Source organism: Tachypleus tridentatus, chromosome 10, assembly GCF_004210375.1.
Source record: "Tachypleus tridentatus isolate NWPU-2018 chromosome 10, ASM421037v1, whole genome shotgun sequence".
Lineage (NCBI taxonomy): Eukaryota > Metazoa > Arthropoda > Merostomata > Xiphosura > Limulidae > Tachypleus > Tachypleus tridentatus.
The window spans coordinates 74,680,329-74,694,889 of record NC_134834.1 but is presented as its reverse complement, the minus strand read 5'-3'; positions in this window follow the sequence as shown (position 1 = coordinate 74,694,889).

The window sequence follows — 14,561 nt, the reverse complement described above, 5'->3', positions numbered from 1 at the left end:
TGGACAGATGAATCAGAACATCAGTGGTAATGTGTACACTTATCATATAAAGTAAAATCTTAGCATTCTATATACACTATATACACGACAAAGAATAATGCATGCGTCTGTGTCTTAATTTACATAGTGAGAATATAAAATAGCTAAGCTGCATTTATCACATTGAAGTTATATATAAACTAAAAATATTTTAAAAGTAGTGATTTGGAATTTTACAAAGGGTAAGTTTCAAAATAATAAAGTATTTTTAGAGGTTATCAAAACTACATACAAACACAAAGTCATTAATCGTTTATAGTTATATATTTATTTTAATATTAATGAATGTGTAAGTTAAATTTATATTTATAAATGCATGTAACTTATACTGTTAAATGTGCAGTGCAGTCTCGCCTATTTCCTAAATTTGTAGAAAATTTTCGAATTTAAAAATCAACAATATATGTTTTACGAAAGCAATAGCGTATTGTTGGGCCAACTGAAATTTCTAGAACCTCGCCTAAATGTTTATAAACCGATGTGCTATGAGACAGTATATATATTGTTGGCTTACTACAGTTAGTATACTGTGAACCTCGATAACTATAACAGTAATTAAAACATAGTGATAGGGAAACCACAGAAACTGGACCAAAAATGTTTGCAGATTTTGAACGTTATAAAACATTTATCTTCAGTGAATTCGCATTAGACATCAATATTTTTACGAAAACGTTATATAACTTCAGCGGTGAAAAGTTAGCTTGTAAACAACCTGTGACCAGGGAAAGATATAGAGCTAGCTAGCTTCCTGTTTCGAGAATTGAATCTACGTTAACTCAGAATAAATTATCTCATATGAACCATCGATGAGATATCAAGAAAGTTCCAGACCGGCAGAAGACTTAATATTATTTGAAGATTTGTAAGCCCTTTGTGTATAAATCGTTATTTGTATTAATATTCATAATAATCAGTACTATAAATTGTATTATTATTTGTGTATTAAAATACATATGTGTTAAAAAAGAAAATTGTATATATAATTCTTGTAGGCAAATATCACAAGAATGATACGTATCGACATTTAATTAACTTTTAAATTTAAATTACAATTTGACTCAGTTTTAGGCTATTTAAAATCGGCCTAGAATAGCCAGGTGGGTTAAGGCGTGCAACCCGTAATCTGAGGGCCGCGGATTCGCATCTCCGTCGCACCAAACATGTTCCCATTTTCAGCCGTGGGAACGTTATAATGTTACAGTCAATTCCACTATTCGTTGTTAAAAGAGTATCCCAAGAGTTGGAGGTAGGTGGCGATGACTAGCTCTAGTCTTACACTGTTAAATTAGGGACGGCTAGCGCAGATAGCCCTCGAGTAGCTTTGCGCGAAATTCAAAAAAAAAAAAAACTATTTAAAATTGTAATACGTAACATAATAAATTGAAAGGTCGTCCAAGATAAATTATAACCTGTAACAAAATAAATCAATATAATGAGAGAAAGATTGTATTTTAAACTGATTTTGCTAGCAGTTTTTTTACTTTGATTAAGTCCGTTATTTTTCGAATATCGATTATAGAATTAGTTTGATTGGAAAACATGATGTATGAAAATTGTCCGAGATTTGAAAGATTTAAGTTTTATGCGCAATTTACAGAGATGCCAACTATTTCAAATGACTGAGCGTAATGATTGTAGACAGAGCTCTTTATCATTTGCGGCTACTAGGCCTGACCAATGTCTCTAAGCTGTTTATTATTATATTATTATTATAAGTATTATTATTTATTACTGCGAGAGATTGCTCATTTATGACTGTGTTTAGTGTATTTAATAAATTAATTTTAAAAAATTCTTTTGAAATTCCTTTACATATTCTGAATTCTTACTCATAAATATCGTTATCTGCATCGTTTTTGTCTTCTCCTCAGCCTTCTGTTGGTGAGATGCCGATTTTGTATGTCTGGAACAATCGTTTATCTCGCCATGCGCCACAGAAAAATCGATGTGACAAACTGTACAAAATGCATGACTGTCACTGACTTTTGATGCAATGACCAGATATTTTGTACTATACTCTTTCCTAAATTTTTTATTCACAGTTTTAGCCCTTTTAGATTTGCCAGAAACAAGACAATCTGGTGAACGAGGCCTTTTTTTTCCATCTTTTGAATGATCGCACTGGTGTTTCTATGCCGCTTAAAAAACGAGAAATACCCATTTACGCGAGCGCTGATTGGCTGACAAGCACTGATGACGTACTTTGGATTCTCCCACGTACCCAATATGAAAAAGCACCGCATTCAAACTATTGGTAGACGTCGGAGATACAAATATTTTTTTTATTATTTCAAGCACAAACATGATTATCGCAAGTAGCCATTTGAACTATGTCTTATTTATTATCAAAGTTTATTTGTATCTCACTATAAATTTTCTTTTCACCGATTTCAAGCCCTGGGGGAACAATTTATCACTTTATTGTATAGGCCTATATAATATATAATAATTTGGGAATTGCAACAAGTCGTAATATTTGTTTGTATGAGCGTATAGTCGTAATGTATAGATCAAAATCGTAATGATTACGCTCAAATCGTAATGGTTGGCATCTCTGTATTCAGTTTATTATATTTCTTAGTCAAAAAACCTGCAAGTATTTGTAAAAAAATGGATAAAGTGATTACAGTTTAAATGTATTCAGCAGAAAGCTACACGAGGGCTGTCTGTGTTAGCCATCCCTAATTTAGCAGTATAAGATTAGAGGGAAGGCAACAAGTTATCACCACTCACCGCTAATTCTTGGGCTACTCTTTTACCAACGAATAATAGAATTAACCGTCACATTATGACGCCCCCACGGCTGAAAAGGCGATCACGTTTGGTGTGACGGAGATTCGAATCTGCGTCCCTCGAATTATGAGTCGAGTGTCTTAATCACTTGGTCATGCCGGGCCGAAGAGCTACGAGTGTTGAATCTAACACTCAAAGTAACGTGATGTGCCTGTTACTGCAACATGATTACAGATGTTTTGAAAGCAGCTTCAAGGTTTTCAACGAATGTAACGCATGTGATATATATGTTATTCAATATACGAGTTATAGAATGTTATAGATATTCTTCGATATAACTATAGCGTTCTGAACATACGTCATGGAGTTAAATATACGAATTTTATTTTTGTGTACACTATACTAAACATATGTGTTGTATCATTTTGTACTTACCATTAAATCCGTCTATGAGACAGTGTTAAGTTTACGAATTTACAACTCTAAAATTCGGAATCCGGTTTCAGCGGTCCACAGAGAATAACACATTGTGACTTGGTCTAAAGCAAACAAACGTTCTATTAAATATACGTGCTGAACTGCTGTTAACACAAAATCTCTATTATACTTTTATAGCTTTAAATACACACGTAAAATCGTTGTGCTTTATTTTCCTTAATATTTTATTGTTTTGGCCATTTATTAAATATACGTATTTTATTATATTCGTTTATTTTGAATTTCGCACAAAGCTACTCAAGGGCTATCTGCGCTAGCCATCCCTAATTTAGCAGTGTAAGGCTAGAGGAAAGGCAGCTAGTCATCACCACCCACCGCCACTACTCGTTTACCAACGAATAGTGAGATTAACCGTCACATTATAAGACCATCACGGCTGAATGGGCGAGCATCAAACAATAGAGATTAGAATTCACGACCTTCAGATTAGGATTCGAGCGCCCTAATCACGTGGCCATGCTGGTCCTGATTCTTCTTAATGCACAAGTCCTATCGCTCTGAACATTATACAGCATCGTGAATAATTAAGGAAACGTGTAGGTGATTTATAAAGGGGAATCACAAACAATGAATAATCGCAACTAAATAGTTAATTTATCATCAGTGCAATACATTATTACAGGAAATGATAAACATATAACAATTAATTACTGTAATATAACGCAAAAAAAAAGCAAATAAGTACCAGTATTTTATATTACTATAAACAGAGCTGCACACACGCATTGTTTTTATATTACTAAAATATCACTTCCCACTGTTCAGCCAAGTTGATTGGTTGTCATGTGCATGTCAAGGAATTATTCCAATGATCCACCAGCCTGCTTTTTTCCCTTCTATATGTCGCTTCACGTGTATTTACTCCACGCTCACAATCATTACTTTGCTCGAATGTGACTCATTGAACAACAGGTACGAGGGAAAGGCGTAAAGAAACAATCACGTTATGGTAAAAATTTCTCATATGGCAAAATTGCGCACAAGATTCAGTAATAAACTTCGGCTTTATTGGCACGAGCGGATGAGAACAGTAAAGATTTCCCATAGACGGGATTCCAGTCCATCATAGTTAACTCTCAGCTAACAGCTGACACCTGTCACACACCTGAACAGACAATTGGAATAAAGAGTCTTGCTCAAGAACATCACAACATGACACGCGCCAGTCTCGAAATGTAATTATGGTTTAAACTAGTAAGATTGCGTTTAACTTATGGTGCATAGGTTGAACTTTAGTTGCTGTATATGGTAGAAATATTTAAAGATTATATTTGCACAAGCTATGAATCATGAGTGTCTACTAACTGGTTTTCTGGTGTGAATTTTTATAATATACCTGTACTTCTAATGACCAAACTCCAACAGCCAGGGTGACACGAGTTTTGTGTCGATTTCGAAAAACATTGGCTAAGATGTAGCAAGCATCTGTTTCTAGCGTACAGTTTCGAAATACGCCGTGTACTTCTAATGACCCAACTCCAGAAGTCAGGGTGCCATCAGTTTGGGTCGACCTCAAACAACATTGGCTGAGATGCAGCTAACATTTTTATTTTTCTCCCAGCATGCTTCACAGTAGATGCGTTAACTGTGATACGGTTCTCTGCTCTGTCATAAAAAAAAAATACAAAACTATCGTTGTTTCCTGTCAACAATGTCAATTTTTGAAAGAGTAATTCTATCCACTTTTGTTTATTCCAATAGTTTGATTTTCTCTCACAAGTAGTTGGTTTTGACTAGCTACGTATGTTTCTTACTGTTCTAAAGATAACATTTCCACCTATGCTTACAGGTAGGTCATTGATAAGATCTCTAATAGATCGTCGTGTATCACAGAAAGAGTGTAGGCTGAGTTACTTAACATCATGTTTGAAGAGTATGCGATTTAGAATTCTACCAGTTCTACTATCAGTAGTACTTCACATGCCGGGGCCCGGCATGGCCAAGTGTGTTAAGGCGTTCGATTCGTAATCCGAGGGTCGCGGGTTCGAATCCCTGTCGCACCAAACATGCTCGTCTTTTCAGCCGTGGGGGCGTTATAATGTGACGGTCAATCCCACTATTCTTTGGTAAAAGAGTAGTCCAAGAGTTGGCGGTGGGTGGTGATGACTAGCTGCCTTCCCTCTAGTCTTATACTGCTAAATTAGAGACGGCTAGCGCAGATAGCCCTCGAGTAAATTTGCGCAAAATTCAAAACAAATAAACAATTAAACTTTACGTGCCGTCTCAGCGCCTACTTGGTGTTCGACTCATAATCTAAGAGTCGCGGGTTCAAATTTCCTTTCCACCAAACATGCTCGCCCTTTCAGCCGTAAAGTCGTTATTATGTGCGACTAATCCCACTATTTATTGGTAAAAGAATAGTCCAAGAGTTGGCGGTGGGTGATGATGACTAGCTGCCTTCCCTTTAGTCCTACACTGCTAAACTAGGAATGGCTAACGCAGATATCCCTCGTGTAGCTTTGCGCGAAACTTCAAACACACCAAATATATCTCTTACTGAAATTTCGCCCAAATCTGTGAACGTTAAGCAGCTTTTTCCAGCTAAAATTTTTATATCTACAAATATGTGATATGTAATTTATACACGGGGAGCAGAGGGTGCATTTATCACACTACCATTGCAGAGAACAGTGTGATTGCCTATATTTTATTAGTGTTATACTGGTGTGTCACTTACTGTCATAGTGAAAACCAACAGCACGTGACTTTGGTGCGGCTCGTTTCTCGTTTTGTCATGGTAAAGCAATACTATATTATATTGATTCTGTCTCCATTTTACTAACCATTTCCATAATTATTACCAATACTTTACGTTTTTTAGTATTGTACACTTTCTTTTAAGTTCAGAAATTTGGCTTTCTTAAGGCAGCTTCATCAAAGAATTCGAACACATTTGACAGAAGAATTAGCTGTTAAAATGAAGAAAAGGTAGCCACTTTTACTGATTGAGGCTAGTATTTTTACTGACTAAATACAGCATACCTATACCGCCGACACAGGAGTAATTTTCGTATTGAACTGAGGAGGATTGGGTTAGATATACGCACATAAATAACTATCAACGTATTGGCGTATCTCATACTCTGTCGAAAGAAACACACATCTGAAAACATATACAGATACATCATTTAGTTCTTTACAAATATAATCCACTTAGCTACTTCATACATTGTTAAATATGCTTTCTTTGGGATGTTTTGAAACCTGAAAATAAAACCATTTCTTTTCCCGACTGCGTATGAATCGAGATTCACCAGGGAGAATGCGGGTTTAATATTGTAATATAACTTCGTGGGAGATGTAACCACCGACTATATATTCTTGTATGTGAAAGAAAAAGAAATTTAAGTAACCATAGAGTTTTCTGAAGATAATTTTTCATTACCATGCACAGTAAATCTAATAGATTTCAGATTTACCTCGTGTGCTATAATGTACACTTTCTCGATCTCACAAACTTCATAAATCACATATAACTTATTTAAACTGTACGTTCGTTTTCCCTTATCCTGCCGTTGCACACAAAGGAATTAATCATATTTCTTATCCAAATAAAATATAATGTTGGAGTAGAGATAATTCACCGATAGTCCTTCTGGAGAATATCATGTAGAAAATGTAAATGATAAATACAGAGGGAGTTAAAGCTTCAGATGTGGTATATAAACTAGTATACTAAACATATGAAATACGTTTACCTGCTCATTCCATGATATGGACTATAAACGTTTCATAAATTCCACTTTCTTTTTAACATTCAACTTAATAATAATTAACTATTGGAAAATACAACAAGTTTCCTATATTTCACGCATGAATCAAAATGATTTTAAGAAATTAGAGGCACGTAATCAAAAGGTCTCTATAACATTTCTGCGTTATTATACTTATTTATAATGTTTATTTCAATAAAGGGATATTTTTGGGGCATTCTCAGTAGACAATAAATGTTTTAATTCTACCAAAAAGCAAACACTTGAAGTGTAACAACAAAGAAAAATATTTTTGTGTAACAGAAATACAGTTATTTTGAAACAACTTTATCATATGTTGCAACTATAAACAACATATCTTCCATGGTGATTATGTAACAACTTAATCACCTTCCCTGTAATTCGATTAAACACGTTTTCGGTTAACTTGAATGTTTTATCCACCACCACGACTCTCTGTCAGTATCTATTGCTAATTACTCAGAATATTACCCGGAGAATGATCCGGACAGTGTTAAATCATTGAATTAATTAGTTAGTCTTATGCTTCCCCTGTAAAACTGTTTCATGTGCATTACTTCTTACTGTTTTGAGAGCACATTTGTGATTTCAATATCTACAGCAGAAAACATGGTGAATTTTACCATCTATAAATGTAATATTTTGTGTGCATGTACAAACTATTTTTAAAAATGAAAATAATATATTGTATATATTATTAGTAAAAAACATTTACATTAATTAATAGTTTTATTTAAGTTTGGAGAATAATCCTTTTTTAATGTGATTATAAATAAAGCAAAATTAAAATATATTTCAGTGAAAAAAGTTTTGGATCACGTTAATATCTTAATTAAAAACACTGAGTGTAAGTCGTCAACGTAGTGTGAGCTAAGTTTTAGTTAAAATACTTTGTAATTCTTTGTTCAAGTATCTTCACTATTATAAAACATTAGAGTATACTGACCACCACATCTGGTTTTACTATTAAGATACACTATCATAAAATAGGAACTTAAAATTCATCCAGTAAACTAACATCTCCTTATTTTAATTAAAATATATTTCTTGAAAATAATTTTATCCCATTTTACGTTGAATAGTATTTTTAATATTTCGTATTGATGATTATGGAAAACAAGTTCATAGCTCATTAAAAACTATTTTGACGTTATTGGCTTCAAGTAAGAATAATAAGCAAGATCTGTAGTTTAAAGTTGTTTTATCAGGGACATGAGATTTTCTTGGTTTCCAACACATCGCCAGCACTTAGCATTAAAACCACACCTGTGTATTTATTCTGTAACTATGCTCGTAATATTCTCTCCTGTCTTGTTTGCTGGCAGCTTCTCACAAAAAAAAATTAAATTTATTTCTTTTCTCAAACTGTGTTAAACAATAGTAATAGAAAAATTGTGGTTAATTTTGTAACAATCGTAGCATCCCATTGGTACTAGAGAAACAAAGGACGTAAGAGCGTATCCTATACTCTAATGCGAACATTATAGCTGTTGGCCCATCAGTTACTTAGTAATTCTCGTTGTTTCTAAGGGACTCTAGTTTCCTCAACCTTTGTAAAATGGGAACAAAACTATGTCAGTTTATATATAAAAATTTTTTTGATAAGTTCATTTTTTTAAGAAAACAGATAATTAGTAATAATAATCTGATAATATTTTAGAAAACTTTATAACAGAAGTCTTCATACGTTGTAGTTTTCTATACAAAGGGTGATTGAAAATTATATTTCTTATTTTAAAATTTAATAATTAAATAGCTGAAAACATACAACCATTCAGTTTTTAACATCTTGAAACTCAGCTCAAACAGTTTTTATTGTCATGTTTTTGTTGTTTTTTTCACTCCAGTGAGTTATGTTACATAAATACAACCAGAAAAGAAAAGGCTAAATGCTATGGATTGGTAGGGAGGGAACAATACCGTGGCTTCAACGTTCACTTTTCGTCACTACAGTATACTTTGGGGGTACGTTAAAGACATCGTGTATTGCACACTTCTAGGAAACATAACGGAGCTAAACATTAAGATAACGGATGCCATCGCTACTGTAGCTGTGGGCATGTTACAGTGAATGTGGACTGAAACCGAATATGACACACATGTTGAGGTCTACTGACATGTCAGTAAAAACTACGAGTTGAGCTGCAATATACTGAAAACTGTAATTCTTTAATTATTTAATTATAGTCATAATATAATTAAAAAGTAAATGTGGTACAGCCTGTATATTTATGTAATTTCAATAAATATTCATACCGTTAATATGACTGTTTCTCTTTACTAAACAATACTGAAATACCATATTGTATTTTGAAATACTCTATTACTTTAGCACTTGTAGCTTTATACGTGAGTTTGTATACTGCTTTATTCGTTATTAACTGAGTTTTGCTTTATACAAATGCTATCTATGCTTAAAGTAGGAGTTACTAGCTGGGTTGAATACTTGTTTGATTAAGATCTATACTTGAGAATAATTTTAAATTACCAAGTATATTTCTCAAGGTGAAGAAAAATGTATTTATTTCATTGATAATAGTGCTCGATTATCACCCAACATATGAAACGTCGTCTGGTGATATGTATAATAAATAATTAGATGTACTAGACTCCATAACTAAAGCAAGATCTTTTAATTGATTTGGTAAAAGAAACAGTACACATTAGAGATAACTTTGCATCGAAATCTCTTGAGTTTAGTATATAGACTATAAAATCTAACGATAATGACCAATAGGTCAAGATCTGATAATGTTAAGTGAATAGCTGGCCAATTATATTTAACACAAGTTTCCAGCTGACCAAAATATTATCAGATGTCAAACCAGCCAAATAATATCATAATTTTAATAAGGCGTCAGTATTAAGTCGAAACGTTTAACTTAAATATTGTGTAAAATTAAAAAACGGGTAACAATATAGAAAAGAGTTAAATCCTTATCATAAAACAAATACAGTCAAAATACATTACAAAATACATTACAATCTCACTCTGTAAACAGGAGCTTAATACTGCTTCTCAACAAACATCTTTGTAATGGATTACCCAGTTTTTTTAAGTTACGCAGCAACTGGTTTGAATTTCAAATGAAAAGGTTCGGTCTTTGTGCAAGATGTGGCCTAATAGTTCATATGTTTCTACAGATTCTAAGGTCTACGATTCATGTCGCGGTGCTTCGACCTTTCAGCTCTGTGTGTGCTGTAAAGGCAACAACGGTACTGGACAAAGTCATTATGGTGTTGAGTGTTATATGATGCTTACCCTTTCTCTGGTTTGCAATTCAAAATTAGAAAATATTATAAATTAAATAAGTTGGCCGCTTAACCCGAGCTGTCATTTTACTAGGATACATCTGTTAGATATAAGACAGCCAGTGTATTTAGTGAGAGTTAAATATGGTTAATAACTTGATAGATTTCTAATCTGTCACTTTCTACCTTCCTTTATCATAAATTCTCAATTGTTCTGAATCTCTGTTGTACACCTGCTTTTGTTTTCCTATATCAAACTATTATTCTTTTATCTCAGAACGGCTGGTACTGGTATTAACACTTTTATTGATAAGAAGAGAACAACGTTTCCATCTTTCTAGGTCATCTTCAGGTCAAGAAAAGCTATTATTCTGTTTTCCAGCTATACACCTTCTCGTATAAATATAGGTAGGAAAAGTACTCACACATAAGAGTTTATTTGAAATACTACAAATAAAACATCCGTTTAATCTTGAAAACGTCACATGTGTGATACTTTACATTAAATACCTGTTGCTTTAAGTCTACTCTTAAGTGTTACAGCTTAAACTACTATACCAAGTTTTACGGCTGAATCTCAGAGCGCAGCATTCCGCTCCAACTCCATGGCTGACAAAGTAGATTTAGTGGTAACGTACCACCACTACAGCTATTTAGAGACCATAAAACTAACGACAGTATGTCCTCTGACATTCAGTTCATCTTCGGCTCCTCGCCTTCTTGCTGGAGCTTATTAAATAATTTCAGCTGCAGCAGGTTATATGTATAGGTAGAAATATATATGTATATGTGATGCACGAGAACGTACTTCCGTAGAGACTGTGCGCGCAGTTGGTTCAGGGAAACTCTCGAGTTTACTGACCGAAAGACATGGAGTAGCAGCTAGTAGAGTAGCAACAGACGAATATTGTAAGGGAGTATTTCAGCCTTGTCAACAGTGAACACAAACTGTTCTGTCTGTCGAATCGTTCTTAAAGCTACTAAGATACCGAACACAGCGAGCGGGAAATTAAGACTCCCTGCTTCGGGAAGAAGCTGTTTGTTCGGCCAAGGTAAGGCTAGTGTTGGGCTAATATCTCTACAATGATTCTCTTTACTCTAATAAGCTTACCAAATATTTGGAATAAAACTTACATAAACGTAAGATGTATTGTACTTGACCTCCACGGTATGTTATGACTGAGTTTCTCTAGCTGGCGTTACAAATAATAAATTTATAACAGTCATAAAAACGTCGAATTACCTGAAACCTGTATATAATCTGTGGTTATTTATTTAATGTTACGTGACATTAGTACTTTAAAAGACGTCTTAACGTGCCATTCCGTGAGGTATATGAATTAAAAAACTGAGTTCCATCTGCTGTCAAACAAGTAACAAGTTAATATAGTTAATAAGTGAAAGCAATTACTGTAACGTTCTCCTTCAAGATTTATATGAGTTTAATACTGTTGTTATAACTTCTCAAGTGGCGAGGGTTGTAGCTTGGTTTAAAAGCTGTTGTTATTGTTGCTTTGTTACATTAGTTGCACAATAAACCCTTGTAAAGCTCATAAAATAAATTTTAGTGGCTATAAAAGTTGTGGCGCAAAGGAAACTTGACGCACTAGTGTAGATATAAATATATATAGACGACGTTGAAAGGCCTAACAATAAGGTTGTGTGGAGTTGTTCTTCTGCAATCGTATATTTGATATAATTCAGTGAATAAAACGTAATCAATGTAATTCTTTCAACACACTTACTAAAGGATTACTCATGTGGTAAACTTAGTAATTATCTCAAAAAAGCGGCAGTCTTTTCTTCTGGTTAGGACTATTTTAGAAGGTCTGTTAGTTTCAATAGAATAAAACATGACTCTTTCATGTACACTCGATTGAATCAGATTTGTAAACTTGTCTTCGATGAAAAGATAATAATAATACGACGGTAAATCCTAAATCTGCAAAAAATGAAAAAAAAAAAACTCAATAAAGCGGAATTCTAAGAGATCTATTTTTACAATGAATTATTTTCTATGTATTTTACGTATTATTTCAGCGACAAAAGATGATAAGAAAGTTAGTCACAAAAAAGGAAAAAAATGGCCTCTACAAAAGCCCGAAATAAAATGATATTCAACTTTATAAAGAATATTTCATATCGTCTAAAACATATCTTCGGATCGGATTGGTTATGCTTTTATGAAGCAGTCAGAGTCTATTTTGCCAAGTTCATCAGTTAGTGTGGAAATAGAGAGCTGGTTTCTGAAATATTTTTCCCGTTCTTTTGACAGTGATGAAAAAAATGTTGATGCGAAAGATTAGTAGTTGGATCAAAGTTATAAAGAGATGCTTTGTTTTCTCGGCTCTCACTGAAGAACAAAGAAGTACAGCGATAACTCTACGGATTTACAACGCTAAAATCGCGGGTTCTATTCCCAGCGGTGGACTCAGCAGACAGTCCGATGTGGCTTTGCTATAAGAAAACAAAGAAAGAAAGTGCTTTAATAATCAGTTTGTTTTGAAGTAATTTGTGTAAAATATTTTATTTTTAAAAAGTATTTGATGCAGAAAATATTTTAGACCTCATCTATAATCTAAGAAATTATTGGTTAAGTGATCCTAATTTCATATGATTAACTAGATTTGAAATAAGGTGTGTTGAGATATATACCTCAACGCTATTGTATCTGTTACATTGGAAAGATCGGCTTGAAAGCAAAAGTTCGCGAAGAATTTCACTTTATAAAACTTCAAAGCAGCTTTTCACTGTGAGATAGAAACTCAGTGTCCCCGTAAATCTTATTTCATTTTTTTTGTAATATTGAAATATATTAAAACTAGCACATGGGGAAGAAATAATGGCCTGGAGGAGTGACATTGACACTACTTTGCTACGTCTTGCGATTCCTAAAGGTGCACAGAATTTGATTGAGATTGGTTAAAAAAGAAAACAGGGTCCTTCTAGAAATGACACATGATGTCGGTCCTGAATACTGAATCCAACATGTCACTCTCAGAGAATCCCCGAAGGTGTTCTTGACGTTTAATATAGATCACTAGAATAGCTCGGAGAACAATTAAGGTTCCTATGGAGGTGATTAGGAAGGGGAGGTTGAGGTGATTAGGGAGGGGAGGTTGAAGTGACTAGGAGGGTTTAGAACCGATCGCTAATCTCATATGTTATTCCTTGAGGTCTTCAAAGTACATAAAAATTTGGCTGAGATAAAAAAAATTGAGAAATGAAAAGTGGGCACACAGATGGCACTTCTACTTTATATCCAGCCCCCGCTAGTACAGCGGTATGTCTTCGGATTTACAACGCTAAAATCAGGGGTTCGATTCCCCTCGGTGGGCTCAGCACATTACCGGATGTGACTTTGCTATAAAAAACACACACTTTATATCCATACATTCTATTATATTTTTGTTTGTGAAATAAAATTTTATTTGTTATATTTGTGTCTAGATTTTTTAATATATATAAGCCCTCCAGTGGCACAGCGGAATGTCTGCGGACTCACACCGCTAAAAACCGGGTTTCGATGCCAGTGGTTAGGTAAAGCACAGATAGCCCATTGTGTAGCTTTGTGCTTAATTCAACACGAACAACAAAAAATCAAATTAATATACCTAAATATCTTTTTATTTTGATACCGTAACTGTATCAGTAAGATTGTAGGTTTCTAAAACAGTTTTACTATACCTGCACTTACTTGTTAAAGTGGATAGGAAATAAACCATATTAACAAGATTTAAACGGAACCATGGCAATCGTAATAAATTTTTATCAATATATATCTTAATTATCTCTCTGTGGACACGAAAACCTCCCACTACGCCTTAAAATGAACTTGACTGTTATTGGTAAAACATACAAATTAGTTTGCTGTTGCATATAAGAAAATCGATATGGGATCATTTAACTTGTATATCATCGATATACGAGATTATTTCGGAATAAGTTATTGCCTTCAGTAGCTATGGTGTAAGTATCGAATTAAGAGACAACTTTATAAGATAGTAACAATGCCTTCTACAATAAAAAGTAGAACAGCAACAAAAAATAAGTGTTATATTAAATATGTAAACTAAAAGTCACTTTCAATTCTAAGCTGTTGTTCAATTAATATATCTATTAATACGCCCCTTTCGGTTAATTTATCGTTCATTAGAAACACTAAACGTACAACATCTTGGAAATTTTCTTCAAATATTTATAAAAAGTTACAAAAGTTAATTAATATAGAATTATATTTCAAAATATTTTATTTTTCCCTCTTAGGTTTAGTTGTTTACGTGCCTGAATAAGTATCGATGT